Below are 13,875 nucleotides of genomic sequence, written 5' to 3' on the forward strand. Positions count from 1 at the left end.
AAGCTCTCATCCACGGACTCAAAGTGGCAATTACCCTCGGAATCAAGCGATTACTTGTATATGACGATTCGATAGTAGTCATCAACCAAATCAACAAAGATTGGGACTGCACCAAAGAAAACATGGGCGCTTATTGTGCTGAAATAAGAAAGCTCAAAAAACATTTTCAAGGATTAGAAATTCTATATGTCATGCGTGACTCCAATATTGCAGCAGACGTCCTCGCCAAACTCGGATCAGACAGGGCAAGGGTCCCACCAGGTGTGTTCATAGAGGAGTTGTTAGCTCCATCTATTAAACAACCCGGTGAGATAACCCCTGAACTCCAAGCCAAAGGCGCATAGATTCTGGTGGTCACAGCATCATGGACCCAGGTCTTTATTGATTATATCAAAGAGAATAAGTTACCAGCAGAAAAAGAAGAGGCTACCCGAGTTGTTCGCAAAAGCAAGAACTACGTCCTAGTAGGGGACAAGCTCTACAGAAGAGCCGCATCATCAGGAGTACTCCTAAAATGTGTCTCATTCCAAAAAGGCAAAGAGATCTTAGACGAAATACATTTAGGTTGCTGTGGGAATCATGCCGCTTTAAGAACACTAGTCGACAAAGCATTCCGCACCGGATTCTACTGGCCAACCGCTTTAAAAGACGCAGAAGAACTCATCAAAAAATGCAAAGGTTGTCAAATGTTCGCAAGACAGAATCATGTACCAGCTCACAATCTTATCTGTATCCCACCCGCTTGGCCTTTCTCCTGCTGGGGGCTGGATAAAGTAGGACCTCTCAAGAAAGCAAAGGGCGGTTTCGAGTACATCTTCGTAGCAATTGACAAGTTTACAAAGTGGATTGAATACAAACCACTCGCAAAATACAGCGTAGCCAAAGCAGTCGAGTTCATCCAAGACATTATGCACCACTTCAGCATGCCCAATCGAATCATCACAGATTTGGGTTCTCCCTTCACAGCTACAGAATTCCAAAGTTGGGCACAGGATTGTGGTTTCGGCATAGATTACGCATCAGTCGCACATCCAGAAGCCAACGGACAGGTAGAAAGGGCTAATGGACTCATACTAGCCGGATTAAAACCAAGATTGTATGAAGAACTAGTGGACTATGGATCCAAATGGATTGAAGAATTACCCAAAGTAGTATGAGGGCTACGAACTCAAGTAAGCAGAGCCACCGGATATTCACCTTTCTTCCTAGTTTACGGATCAGAAGTCGTATTACCTGCCGACTTGATCTAGACGTCACCAAGGATAGAACAATATGATGAAGGAGAAGCAGAACACACCCGAAGATTAGAACTCGACAGTACAGAAGAAGTCAGAGTAAACGCTACCCTTCAATCAGCAAGATACCTCCAAGGTTTAAGACGCCACTACAACAAGAGTACCTAGCCTCGATCACTCCAAATCGGAGACTTAGTACTAAGAAGAATACAAAAAACTAACGGACGCCATAAACTACTCAGTCCATGGGAAGGTCCTTTTATTGTCACAAAAGTCACCGGACCGGGTACGTACAAGCTGATAACCGAAGGTGGAAAAGAAGTCAACAATACATGGCACATCAGCCAACTAAGAAGATTCTACGTATGAAAACAACTCAAGGAAGAATATATATACAAGCCACAAGAGATCAACATTCAAGATCAATAGAGATGATGTTCCTTGACAACACATGTATTATTATAATTTTCATTCAAGATCAATAAAGATGGTGTTCATCGACAACATGTCCTATTATGGCTTTCCCTGAGTTGATTTCATGAACCAAAAAGCAACACGACTAATAATATGCCTGAGCATACCGGCTGAGAGTAAAAAAGCTAAAAAGATGCTTGATCCCGCCAATGAGGGTAGCTAACAAGCTAACACCCGAACCAAAAAGCAACACGGCTAATAATATGCCTGAGCATATCGACCGAGAGCAAAAAAGCTGAAAAGATGCTTGAGCCCGCCGATGAGGGTAGCTAACAAGCTAACACCCGAACCAAAAAGCAACACGGCTAATAATATGCCTGAGCATACCGACCGAGAGCAAAAAAGCTGAAAAGATACTTGAGCCCGCCGATGAGGGTAGCTAACAAGCTAACACCCGAACCAAAAAGCAACACGGCTAATAATATGCCTGAGCATACCGGCCGAGAGCAAAAAAACTAAAAAGATGCTTGAGCCCGCCGATGAGGGTAGCTAACAAGCTAACACCCGAATCAAAAAGCAACATGGCTAATAATATGCCTGAAAATACCAGCCGAGAGCAAAAGAGCTAAAAAGATGCTTGAGCCCACCAATAAGGGTAGCTAATAAGCTAACACCCGAACCAAAAAGCAAAATGGCTAATAGTATGCCTGAGCATTCCGGCCGAGAGCAAAAGAGCTCAAAAGATGCTTGAGCCCGCCGATGAGGGTAGCTAATAAGCTAACACCCGCTAGTCCTAAGACTTTTCAGTACCAACAAGATCAAGAAAGATTGTCAATACAACAATCTACATATACCGAGTTGTTTACATGGCGCAGACGAAAGCCAGACAAGCACTCAATGAAATAAGAAAGTTTATCAAGACAACGATCTACACATACCGAGTTGTTCACCTAGCACAGACGAAAGCCAGACAAACGACTACCTGGAAAAATGCTGATCACTTGGACAACTCATTCAAAGAATAAACAAAGCGTCAAGACAAAGAAGACATCAACAAAAATCTTCATTCAAAAAGAAGTATAATATCCCATTACAAAGGTTGGAGTACAAAGGTCAATTACATCAAGCATCATCATCAGGAGAAGAAATATCAATATTAAGATTATCTACAATCTTCCTGGCTAAATCTTTGACCTCAGGCTCCACCTTTTCAACAGCATCAATATACTCTTGACTCTCGGCTTCCTCTGTAATCTTGGATAAAGGCACCTCCGGAGAAGAACTTGGACTTGGGCAAGAACATTCTTGGTACATAGTTGGGCGCACCTCTTCACGAACTCTTGGAAACGAGTCGGAATTTGAGGAATCAACTAAGCCCAAGATTGGCCATCATCTGCTGGAGTTCGGAGAAGGTCGGCTACTGACCAAAAAGATTTCCACAAAGCATTCTAGTTCTCAGTAGCCGTCGCCAACTTGCTAGTCAAGACTTCAACAGTTTTTTGGACCTGCACAAGATCCCTGTCAGCTCCACGCCTAATCAACTTGACAAGCGCAAGTTCTTCTTCAGCATGAGTAATTACCTCTTCGGTCCTATTCTGACTACTGCGAACAAGTGTCTTCATCTCCTCAATATCCTCCGAGAGCTTCTGCTTTTCAACTCGGAGAGCTAGACAATGAAACAAAAACAAGTCAGCAGAAAGGGAAACTTGAAGACAGAAAGAATAAAAAAGAACCCGCAATACCTTTATACTCATTCTTCATGGCCTCCAAATTCTTCACGGCCTCCACATTCTTCAAGGCCTCCTGGACAGCAGCATCCCTCTGCTTTTCTGCCTCAACCACCCAGGCACGGATAGTCTGCTCCTCCCTCTGATGCGTTTGACGCTCAGTCTCCATCTTGGCCCGACAGAGATCAAGCTCTGTTTTTAAGGCAACAACCTCGGAAGACAACTTTTTCTCGGTTTCAGATGAGAAAAAGAAGTCGGTATGATCCCGAGAGAAAGACTGAATAAAAGGAGAAAGAGAAAAAAGACATAAGAACAGAAGAAAGGCGAACATCCAGAGAAAGAACTTCAGAAAAACTTACCTGGAGTTTTTCGCCAAAAGAAGACGCAAAGGTCCCCTAGGCGGTGGTCAGCTCCGACAATCGATGAGTGGCATCAAATTGCTGCACCACGTCATCATCCAAAGACGGACCACCAGAAGCAAGAAGAGGAGAAGACCCTGTATCCGAGTTCTTTTTGAATAAAAGAACCCGGAAATGTGCTCGGGCGCTGCAACAGGAAATGTTTTTAATTCTTCAAACAACCCAGAATCAAGACCCTCCAACTTTTTGTTCTAAATAGCAAGAGGCCCGGGGGCTACACTCAATGAGTGCACTTTTTTCTTCCAAACAGCGCACATCACTCAAATTCTTCAAGACAACGGTTCAAGACCCTCTAACTTTTTGTTCCAAATAGCAAGAGGTTCGGGGGCTACACTCAGTGAGTGCACTTTTTCTTCAAAAAAGCGCACATCACTCAGAAGACTTCTTCAGAACAAGAATTTTCAAACAACATAAAGATTCAGGACCCTCCAACTTTTTGTTCTAAATAGCAAGAGGCTCGGGGGCTACACCCAGATGGATGAACTTTTTTCAAAAAGCACTCACCACTCGAAGATCCCAAGAAGCGCTACATGGTTTCACTTAAGAAAGCACTCGGACGACGCTTGTTCCTACTCGACAAGACCTGAAGGAACAAGACGAGGCTTCCAGAGCTCAACCATGAAGTGCTCGGGGGCTTGTCGATGCGGGACCCACAGGATACCCCACAAGGAAGAGAGGAGATCTAGTTTGATTAGGAATCCTCCCATGTAATCCTAGTAGTAATACTACCCTTTAATCCTACTAGGACTCTACATTGTAAATTGACTAGGACTCTGGTCTCCTGACTATATAAAGGAGGGCAGAGCTCCTTAGATCGGGAGTTTTTAGAAGAGAGTTCAGAGAACAACAACTGTACGACACTTGATAATCAATCCAACGTAAAGGCTAAGGCCGACTGGACGTAGGGCTATTACTCGATCACAATCGAGGGCCCGAAACAGGATAAATCGACTGTCTCTTGCGTTTACCGTCGAGTTCAGCATACGCCAAAGCCCGAAACATACTGCCCCGGGTACCCCGTGGCAGGCTATCGGTGCTGAAACATAGACAATCGTATAGAAATTTCATAGAAATTAGTCCATTTTCACAAGAGAAAACCACATAAATTTGAAAAAAAAAAATAACGTTCCGAAGAGAGCTAAAAGTGGTTACCTTTAGGTCTTCTGTAAAATCCTATGCAGTGGCATCAAAATATAATCTTGTCAGGTAATCCGGCAGATTGTTGGGCGCGCCGACGACCCGCCCGCCGACGTCGGGGAACAACTCGTGCCCCGGCAGCGGCTCCACCCTGCCGTCGGCTCGGACGTGCACGGGGTACCTCATCAGGTGCCCCTGCAGCGGCCCCTTGCCGCCGTCGACGTCGTCGGCCGCGTACCTCCTCCAGTTCTCCCGTGCGATCCGGTTCACCATCCTCACGCAGCCCCGCGAATCCGGCCGCTGCACCTCCGGCCGCTGCACCGCATCCTTCCCCAGGTGCTCCTCCCACCATGGTTTCCAATATCGGCCGAAATCTCCGGATATTTCCGATATATCCTCTTTATCCGTAGGTGTCGATAAGGAAATATCTATCTTTTTTTTACAAATTTTGTTTAAATGTATTTAAATTTAAATTAAATTTTATTTGAATTTAGTCCGATATTTTTAATATATCTTGTTTATCCTTTTTATCTGTGACCTCGATAAATTTTAATTTCTGAAAATGAAAACCTTGCCTCCCACAGCCACATCCTGTACGCGTGCACCTTCCCGCGCGGGCAGGAGCCGGTGTGGTCCGGCTGGTACGCCCCGACAGCGATCTCCGTGTCGCGCGACCCCGCCAGCGAGCGCTGGTTGATGTTGGCGGAGCCGATGATGACGTACTCGTCGTCCACGATCATCCCCTTCGAGTGCACGTACACCATGAACCGCCGGTGCCGCCGCGCACGCGCCGCGGCGGAGCTTTGCTGTCGTCGGGCGGATCCGCCGGCGCCAATTTATTGCGGTCGCCGCCGGCCGCCGCGTCGTCCTCCGCCGGCTCCCGGTTGCCGAGGCAGTAGAAGTTGAGGTACTCCTGCGGGTGGCCACCTTTCCCCTCCTGCATCGCCGCCGCGACGACCCTGTACATCATCTCCATGGTCTGGTTCTGCCAGAAGAGGATCTCCTGCGCGGGGCCGGAGCTCGGGTTGCCCTCGGGCCACATGGGCATCACGACGTACGCGGCGAACGGCTCGCCGGCGCGGACCATGCTGGCGACCTTGAGCGCGATCTCCATGGGGACCAGGTTGCAGGCGCCGCTGTTCCGGTACGACGGCCAGGCGTAGGAGCCGCCGATGAAGTACTGGTTCTCCACGTACACGAACCGCTCCGCCGACCGGATCGCCGCCACGTACGCCGTGTGGATGCTCTGCTCTATGGCTAGGTTCTTGTCGCCGCTTGGAGGGGCTGAGGATCCAGGGGATGCGCTCCAGCTTCAGCAGCGCGTCGTCCTTCCGGTGCGCCGCCTTGCCGCCGAACATCTCCCGCAGCTTGGTCGCCTTCCGCCACCGCTGCTCGAAGTTCTTGAGGACGTCGTACGCCGCCGGCCCGTCCAGCCGGCAGTGCAGGTCGTGCCACGGCTGACGCGGACCTTTGATGTCCGCCTACGAACAAGAAGCAGATGGAGATCGTCATGGAGACATCTTCAATCTGCGGGTAGGTTCATGGCCGACGAGCGAGCGAGACGTACACCAAATGTGGGGTTGTAGACGTCGCCCTGGAAGACGGTGTTGAGGTCGCGGAAGAGCCTGTGGCTGGGTATGTCGTAACGGCCGGCGCAGAGGTCGAGGCCGCCGAGGAAGGCCGTGATCCGGCGGGTGGACTCGGACGCCGGCGTGTCGACGAGCACGCACTTCTGGTGGCGCGTGTACAGCGTCCCCACCACCTGCACGGCCGCAGCTGCACACGTCGCACTCAGTTTTTCATTCGACCCATAATAATTGCAAATTTACTCCTTCCGATCAACCAAAGCATTTCAAAAGTATTTGTAATATATTTTTTTTTGAAATTTATGAGTTTATAAGTGTTTTTGTACAAAAAAATTCAATCTCGCTTGCCTTTTGTTTGACGAATCCGAGCTTGCTGCTTGGGTAGCGCGGCGACAGCACGCAGATGACTGACGAGTACTCGAAGAACTTCTTCGTCTCCTCGTCGCGCGTCTGCATCACTCCTCTGCACCAACAATCCAAATGCAAATGCAAAATATATATACTGCTAGCTACTAATCTCCTCACGATTTGAATTTGAGTTGGAGTTTGAATTTGAATTTGAATTTTGAAGACGAACGAACCGTCTTTACGAAGAAGGTGTCGTGCGAGGTCTTATCGTCCCAGACGAGGAGCAGCACGCGGACGCCCTCCTGGGACTTGTACTTGAGCAGCTCGCCGAGGCTCATGTTCTCCACGGGCTCTCCACCGAGCTCCTCCACCTCGGCCGCCTTGGCCGCCATCTCCGGCGACATGTGGCCTCCCGCAGGAGCCGGACCCTGGTGTGCACCGACCAAGGGCGGGAGCTACAGGGTGGTCCCTGTGGACCGCGGACCACCCTGCGCTCGGCCCAACCAAGGCCCATAGGTAGAGTCAGTACTCGCCCAGTCGCTCGCGATCTTGCGGATTCCGCCGTCTGTTCCTCTCGCATCGTATTGTTTCCGTATTTTGCGTGGCGTGCGGTGCAGTCATGGGGTCGGTCGACGGCCGCGACGCAACTGCTGGCGGCGGAGAGCACGGCCATCGCCCATCGGACTCCGACAACCGACATCGTCATCTCCATGTCGGCAAACGCAAAGCAGCAGCCGAGCAGGGGCAGGCACTCTGAACTGCTTTGCCAATGTTAATTAGCCTGCTGCTGGCTGCTGCCCTACCTGTCTATCCCTATTCTGAATTCTTCTTTAGTCACAAGTACATAATACTCACGTTTCTTCTTTTCCTTTCAGTTTCCTCAATTTCAATATATGATTGGTGTTCTGCGATTTGCATGGACAGTCAGTCAGATAGGAGAAGTGCACAAGCTGACAAGCCATAGGGTATGCAAAACTGATTTTTTTTGTGCAAGTGCAACACTGAATTATTTTATCTCAATATATGATTTTTTGCAGTATTGGATTAATGGTTTGATATATTGAAACATTATATAATGTTGTTGCAGAATTCTTGAAAGATGAAGAGTCGCGTGCCCTTAAACCCAGCTTGATCCGCTTATTTTTTCATCCGAAACAGTGTTTTTCTCTCACAAATTCATCCAGCATTCCTCCAAACCATCCAGATTTCTCCAGAATTCAGACAAGCGAACAGACCCAAGCCTCTCTTTTTCAGAAATATGAAGCAAAGAAGAAGGCCTCTTCTCCATCTCCTTTTGTGGCTCCAGCTATTCTAGAAGAGCAAATTGAAGAACAAGAAGGTGGACCTGATCAAGACAGAGTAATTTAAGAGAATGTGATTTCAACTCCAATGCCCTGGGCATAATGAAAGTGAAGACTCTAGCAACAGAGGGAACTTCATTGAGCTTTTGAAGTGTCTTGCAGCAAATAATGAAGAGGTGGACAGGTTTGTTTTAAAAAATGCTCCGGGTAATTGCACATTGACTAGCCCAGCAGTCAGTTTGATGAAGTAAATATGGAGTTGCTTACTTGTATGGCTGCTTTGAATCTAGCAGATTCCTTCAGTTCTTTTAATGCAAACAAGGTACATAGACTTGCTGAATTTTACCTCAATGATTTTTCAAGCTCTGATTTGCTAGGACTCGATTTGCAACTTGAAACCTTTATTGATGACATGAGAAAAGATGAAATGTTCAAAGGCCTAAACAATCTTGTTGATCTCTCGGTAAAACTTATTGAAACAAAGAGGGATAAAATTTATCATTGGGTCTATTTACTTATCAAATTGGTATTGCTTCTACCGGTGACTACCGCAAGTGTTGAAAGAATATTTTCTACAATGACCTTTATCAAAAATAAGTTAAGAAATAATATGGGTGATAGCCTTCTGGATGATTGTCTAGTGACTTTTATTGAGCGGGATATCTTCTTATAATCGAGTGAAGAAGAGATCATCAACACTTTTATGGCTATTAGAAGGCGCAGACCTGACAAGAAGAAGAAGAAGTAGTGACATATTGTTCTTTAATTATTATAGGTATATAATATTTAAATTCTATGTTAACAAAGTTATACTCATCTATTTTATAAACTTTGTATGTTCTTTTTTTATTAATTGCGTTTTGTCATTCATATACCAGTGTACCGATATGTTAAATTTATAGCTGTTAAAAAATTTAGACAATACACCACCTAGCCACGAATCCTGGCTACGCCACTGGCACCGACCACCCGGCCACGTAGACGAGGCGCTGCGCGCAGAGCACCGCCATGCACAGGTCCTCCCAGCACCGCCCGGGCCGGAACCCAGGGCCGACGCCGACGCCCTCCACCTCGCTGTCGGCCACGTGCGCGTCCTGGTACAGCCGCACGTCGCAGCCGCGCCGCAGCGGGAAGTAGGCCGGCAGGCCGCGGTCGCCGGAGCGCTGCCGGGACGCCTCCGCAGCCGCGGGGACGAACGTGGCGGAGATGCAGACGCGGAGCCGCGGGGAATCGCCGGAGAGAACGAGGTGTGTGTGTGTGTGTGTGTGTGTGGAGGAAGTGGCGTGTGGCTTGTAAAAGGAAAAAATGAGAGAGAAGGGAGGCCCAGGCCGGGAATGGAATGCGATTCGGCCGTCAAGCTGCAAGGCACATAGTGGTGGATTATGCTTTCCGCTAATGGCAACTTGCGGTTGTGCGCGCGCTGAAGTTAAAGGCATAAAAATAAAACAAAGCTTAATCTGGAATTAGCAAGTGGGAGTAGGCGAGCGCGGGCCGCGGGGCAGACCCGCCGCCCTCCGCTTCTCCCTCAATGGAGGCAGCAAAGAGCGGCTGCTCCCCGACGGGGCCTCGCGGATGCGCGCCGCCCACCTTCCTCTTCCTCCTACTGGTCGCCGCTGCTTCGGCGACGGACACCATCCTCCCCGGCGCGGGCATCTCCGGGAACCAGGGATTCTTCGCTCCGGGAGCCGGCATCCACCACTTCCTGGGCGTCCGCTTCAAGAAGATGCCGAGCACCAGCCCCACGTTCTGGGTCGGGGACAGGGTCATCATCTCCGACCTCTCCGCCGCCGCGATGGAGGTCTCCGCCGGCAGCGTGTGCATCACGGAGGCCGGGTCTACCCTCTGGTGTTCGCCAGTGGCTGGGGACGCGCCGGGCGCCCCGCCGCCCGCCGCCGCCGCGGTGCTCCTCGGCAACGGCAACCTGGTGGTGAGGGACCAGACCAACGCCTCGCGGGTCCTGTGCCAGAGCTTCGATTCCCCCGGCGACTCGCTGCTCCCCGGCGCCAGGCTCGGGCTCGCCGGCGACACGGGGGCCAACGTCTCGTTGACGTACAAGGATTACTCGCACAATGGCAGCGTCAGCGTCGACCGGAGCAGGAGGAACGGGTTCGTGCTCACCACCGATGGGCATCCCAGCGTGGGCACCTTCCCGGATTGGATGGTGACATCACCAGACAATGGCAGCTCACTGGTGCTGAATCCTCCGGACAATCCTAATCTGACCGAGTTCTTGCAGTTCCACCTGGGGCAAGTCAGCTTGATGCGGTGGTCAGAGGATTCTGCAGTGGCAAATAGCAGTGGCTGGGTAGCTCGTTGGACCTTCCCTTCAGATTGCAAATCCAGTGGCTTCTTCTGTGGCAATTTCGGTGCGTGTCTGCACATCGTGTGCTCGACGAATTGCCCATGAGAACTCCAGATAGTTGAAGAGTGTGAAAAGGCTCGGTCTAGCAGCAGGCACGGGAGCACGGCCATGGAGCTGATGCTTAGCCTGGAGCTCCAAGCGGTTCAAGCCACAATAGATGCAGTAGACCATGACGAGATGATGCCCGTATGATTATTGGGTCACGTCATTTGTTTGAAATCTCAAAAGGTTTGTTTGCATCATTATATCCATCTTATGGCAGATGCAATTGCATCGATGGATTTGAGCCTTCCTATCCAACTGAGTGGAGCCTCGGATCCTTTGCTACTGGTTGCTCGAGATCGAGATCTCTTCCATTGAGCTGCGAGACGAATGGCCAGATTGAACATGATGACTCTTTTATCCTGCTGGACAAGCTGCAGGGGCTCCCTTATGATTCTCAGAATGATTTAGCAGGAAGTGATGAAGATTGTAAGCAAGCCTGTCTCAGCAAATGCTACTGTGTCGCGTATGTGTATGACTCTGGATGCAAGCTGTGGTACTACAACCTGTACAACCTGAGTTTTGCTTCTAGACCTCCATACAGCAAGGTTTATGTTCGTTGGGGCTCCAAACTCAGGGCCAAAAATGGCTTGCACACATGGCTGATTGTTTTCTTGGTGATCGGGTTAATAGCATTGGCTTCTGTGATATTGGTACTGGCGCTTCTATGGAGATACAGGAGAGATCTATTTACTTGCAGAAAGTTTGAAGTAGAAGGTTCTCTTGTGTTCTACTCTTATGCACAAGTCAAGAAAGCCACAAGAAAATTCTCTGATAAACTCGGCGAGGGAGGTTTTGGAAGTGTTTTCAGGGGAACAATGCCAGGATCAACCGTTGTTGCTGTTAAGAGTCTCAAAGGTAGCGGGCAAGCAGATAAGCAATTCAGAGCTGAAGTGCAGACAATTGGGGTGATCAAACACTCCAATCTCGTTCGTCTTCTGGGATTTTGTGTTAAATGAGATACGAGGTTGCTGGTCTATGAGTATATGCCTAATGGGTCTTTGGATTCACACCTCTTCTCGGAAAGATCCAGTCTTCTGAACTGGACTTTGGCATGGCAAAGCTTCTTGGACGTGAATTCAACTCTGCATTGACCACCATCCGAGGAACCATGGGATACCTCGCGCCAGAGTGGATATCTAGGCAGCCTATCACTAAAAAGGCAGATGTTTATAGCTTTGGCATCGTGCTTCTTGAAATAATCTCAGGAAGAAGGACTACAAAGAGGCTGAAATTCGGAAGCCACCGATACTTCCCTCGGAAAATATCCATACCGTTTTCATCCCTAATCACGGCCTGGCCACAACAGGTAGTCACGCGGGAACGCCGCGCGTACTTTCTAGTTAGTCAGAAAAGTAGAGGTCATCCTACATTATTTCATATAGTGGCAGTATGTGTAGCAGCCCCTACGACGATTGTCAATTGGGAGACAGATGGCCAAGTGTGGGACTTAGGACTTAGGAGAGACTCACAGTCATAGGGAGAGAGGGAAATGAGAGACAGAGAGCCGACAGAATTCAGAGAATCGGACTTTAAAAGATTTTGATAGAACAGAGGAGACCAGACTTAACTAGATTTGATGATATTTTCGGTTCTGAGCCCCAACTGTCGGTTCAATTAAAAACCCGACAATGAAATTATCATTGTCGGATTCTTAATAAGATCGGCAATGATAATCTATTTTCGTTTTCGGTTGATTCAAAAAATTCAACGGTGATGTCCATTTTCTTTTAAACCGTGAGTGATAACCCTATCACTATCGGCTCATGTACCTCCGTAAGTGATTCTTAGTTTTGAAGTAGTAGGAACATATGAATAGATTTGAAGTTAACAGTACATTTAATTTACCAACGGTGTTCATACATCCAGTTCCACCCATGGATGGCCCCCACAAAAATCAATGAATCATCAGTAACCATGAATTTTGTCATAGCTTCAGTTGGCCCAGTGGCCAACCGGGCCGCATGGCACGGCACGAGCACGGGCACGATGCGCCGCACTATGGGGCCACGACACTATGCGGCATGACGTCCTACCGTGCCGTGCCGTCTCGGGCCGCCGTGCCCAACTCTCGGCCCAGGCACGGCCCTATGTCTCCTTAGCCGTGCCGTGCCGTGCTCACAGGCACGGTAGTCCACCATGGCCGTGACGGCCCGTGGCTGCAAGGGAGGAGCCGAGGAGCTCGGCAAGCCAAGCGGCCAAGCCATGTAGCTGGCGTGACAAACATGCTGTCGTCGAGCCACTCCTCAGCCCCGCTGTGCCCTCGCATCGTCGCCGCGGCCGCCGCGGCGTCGCAGCGGTGCCTCGCACGAATGCCGTCGGGCCGCCGTAGCTATGCCTCGCACAAACGCCATCGCGTCGCCGCCGCCGTAGCCGCACCTCGAGGAGAAGACGAGTGGGGGAGGAGTGGCCTGGGACTGCCGGCTGCCGGCTTAGGGAGCGCGAGGTGGAGAGGCACGAGAGGCTTCTGCGGTTGGGACTCGGGAAGAGGAGACAGGAGGAGTAACGAGAGAAAGAAATGACGGCTGGGAGGGGAAGAATGAGAGAGAATGAGGAGGGAGTTGCTTTTATAGCTAGGTCAAGTCAATCCAACGGACAACAATACTTCAGGGTCGAGAATAATCGAGCCAACATCGTGCCGTCCCATTAATCGTGCCGTGCTCGTGCCGGCACTACGGTCGAACCTTCGGCCTAGACATGGCCCTAAATCGTGCCCGTGCCAGCACCGGCACTATGGACATCGTGCCGTGCTAGTGTCGTGCTTTTTCAGGCTGGCCCGTGCCGGCCCATCATGCCTGGCCTATTTGGCCATCTATCACGGAACTAGCCATATATACAGGAGAGGTGGCAAATAAATCACGAAAAAACGAGAGCCGCTATACGTTTTGAATTTTGTTTTGTTGGAGAAAGCAAAAAGAAAATGGTCACAGCATCTGGCCTGGCAGGCCAACCTGTACCTGACACGTTCATAAAAAAATGTCATGAAAAAGGAAGAAAGAAATGGAGATGCGGGGTATCGATCCCCGTACCTCTCGCATGCTAAGCGAGCGCTCTACCATCTGAGCTACATCCCCATGATATTTACTGAAAGTAAATCATCCCCTGTAATCTTAATCATTGTTTCCCAACAAAACAGGTGCCCTTGAGGAAATAGAGGATCCACTAACCAGAGACCTTCCAGGTCGTCTTCGTGAAGAGTATGAGGAGTCATAATCCTTGGTTGTAAATTTTCATTAGGTAAATTTGTTGATTCCTATCCACTTTTCTTTTAAGTTTTTTTTTGAAACCCACTTTTCTTTTAAGT

General features: G+C 49.3%; 1 non-coding gene and 2 pseudogenes across 1 annotated transcript; 1 reads left to right on the forward strand and 2 right to left on the reverse strand.

Moving 5' to 3' along the window:
* Nucleotides 1–4,968: 4,968 nt before the first annotated feature.
* On the reverse strand, nt 4,969–9,411 carry LOC136468457 (phospholipase D delta-like; annotated as a pseudogene).
* Nucleotides 9,412–9,506: 95 nt separating this feature from the next.
* Nucleotides 9,507–12,112, forward strand: LOC136468458 (G-type lectin S-receptor-like serine/threonine-protein kinase At2g19130; annotated as a pseudogene).
* Nucleotides 12,113–13,572: 1,460 nt separating this feature from the next.
* Nucleotides 13,573–13,645, reverse strand: TRNAA-AGC (transfer RNA alanine (anticodon AGC)). The gene has a single exon. It is a non-coding gene; the product is annotated as a tRNA-Ala (tRNA).
* Nucleotides 13,646–13,875: the final 230 nt, after the last annotated feature.

Source organism: Miscanthus floridulus, chromosome 8 (genome assembly GCF_019320115.1).
Source record: "Miscanthus floridulus cultivar M001 chromosome 8, ASM1932011v1, whole genome shotgun sequence".
NCBI classification, from domain to species: Eukaryota; Viridiplantae; Streptophyta; class Magnoliopsida; order Poales; family Poaceae; genus Miscanthus; species Miscanthus floridulus.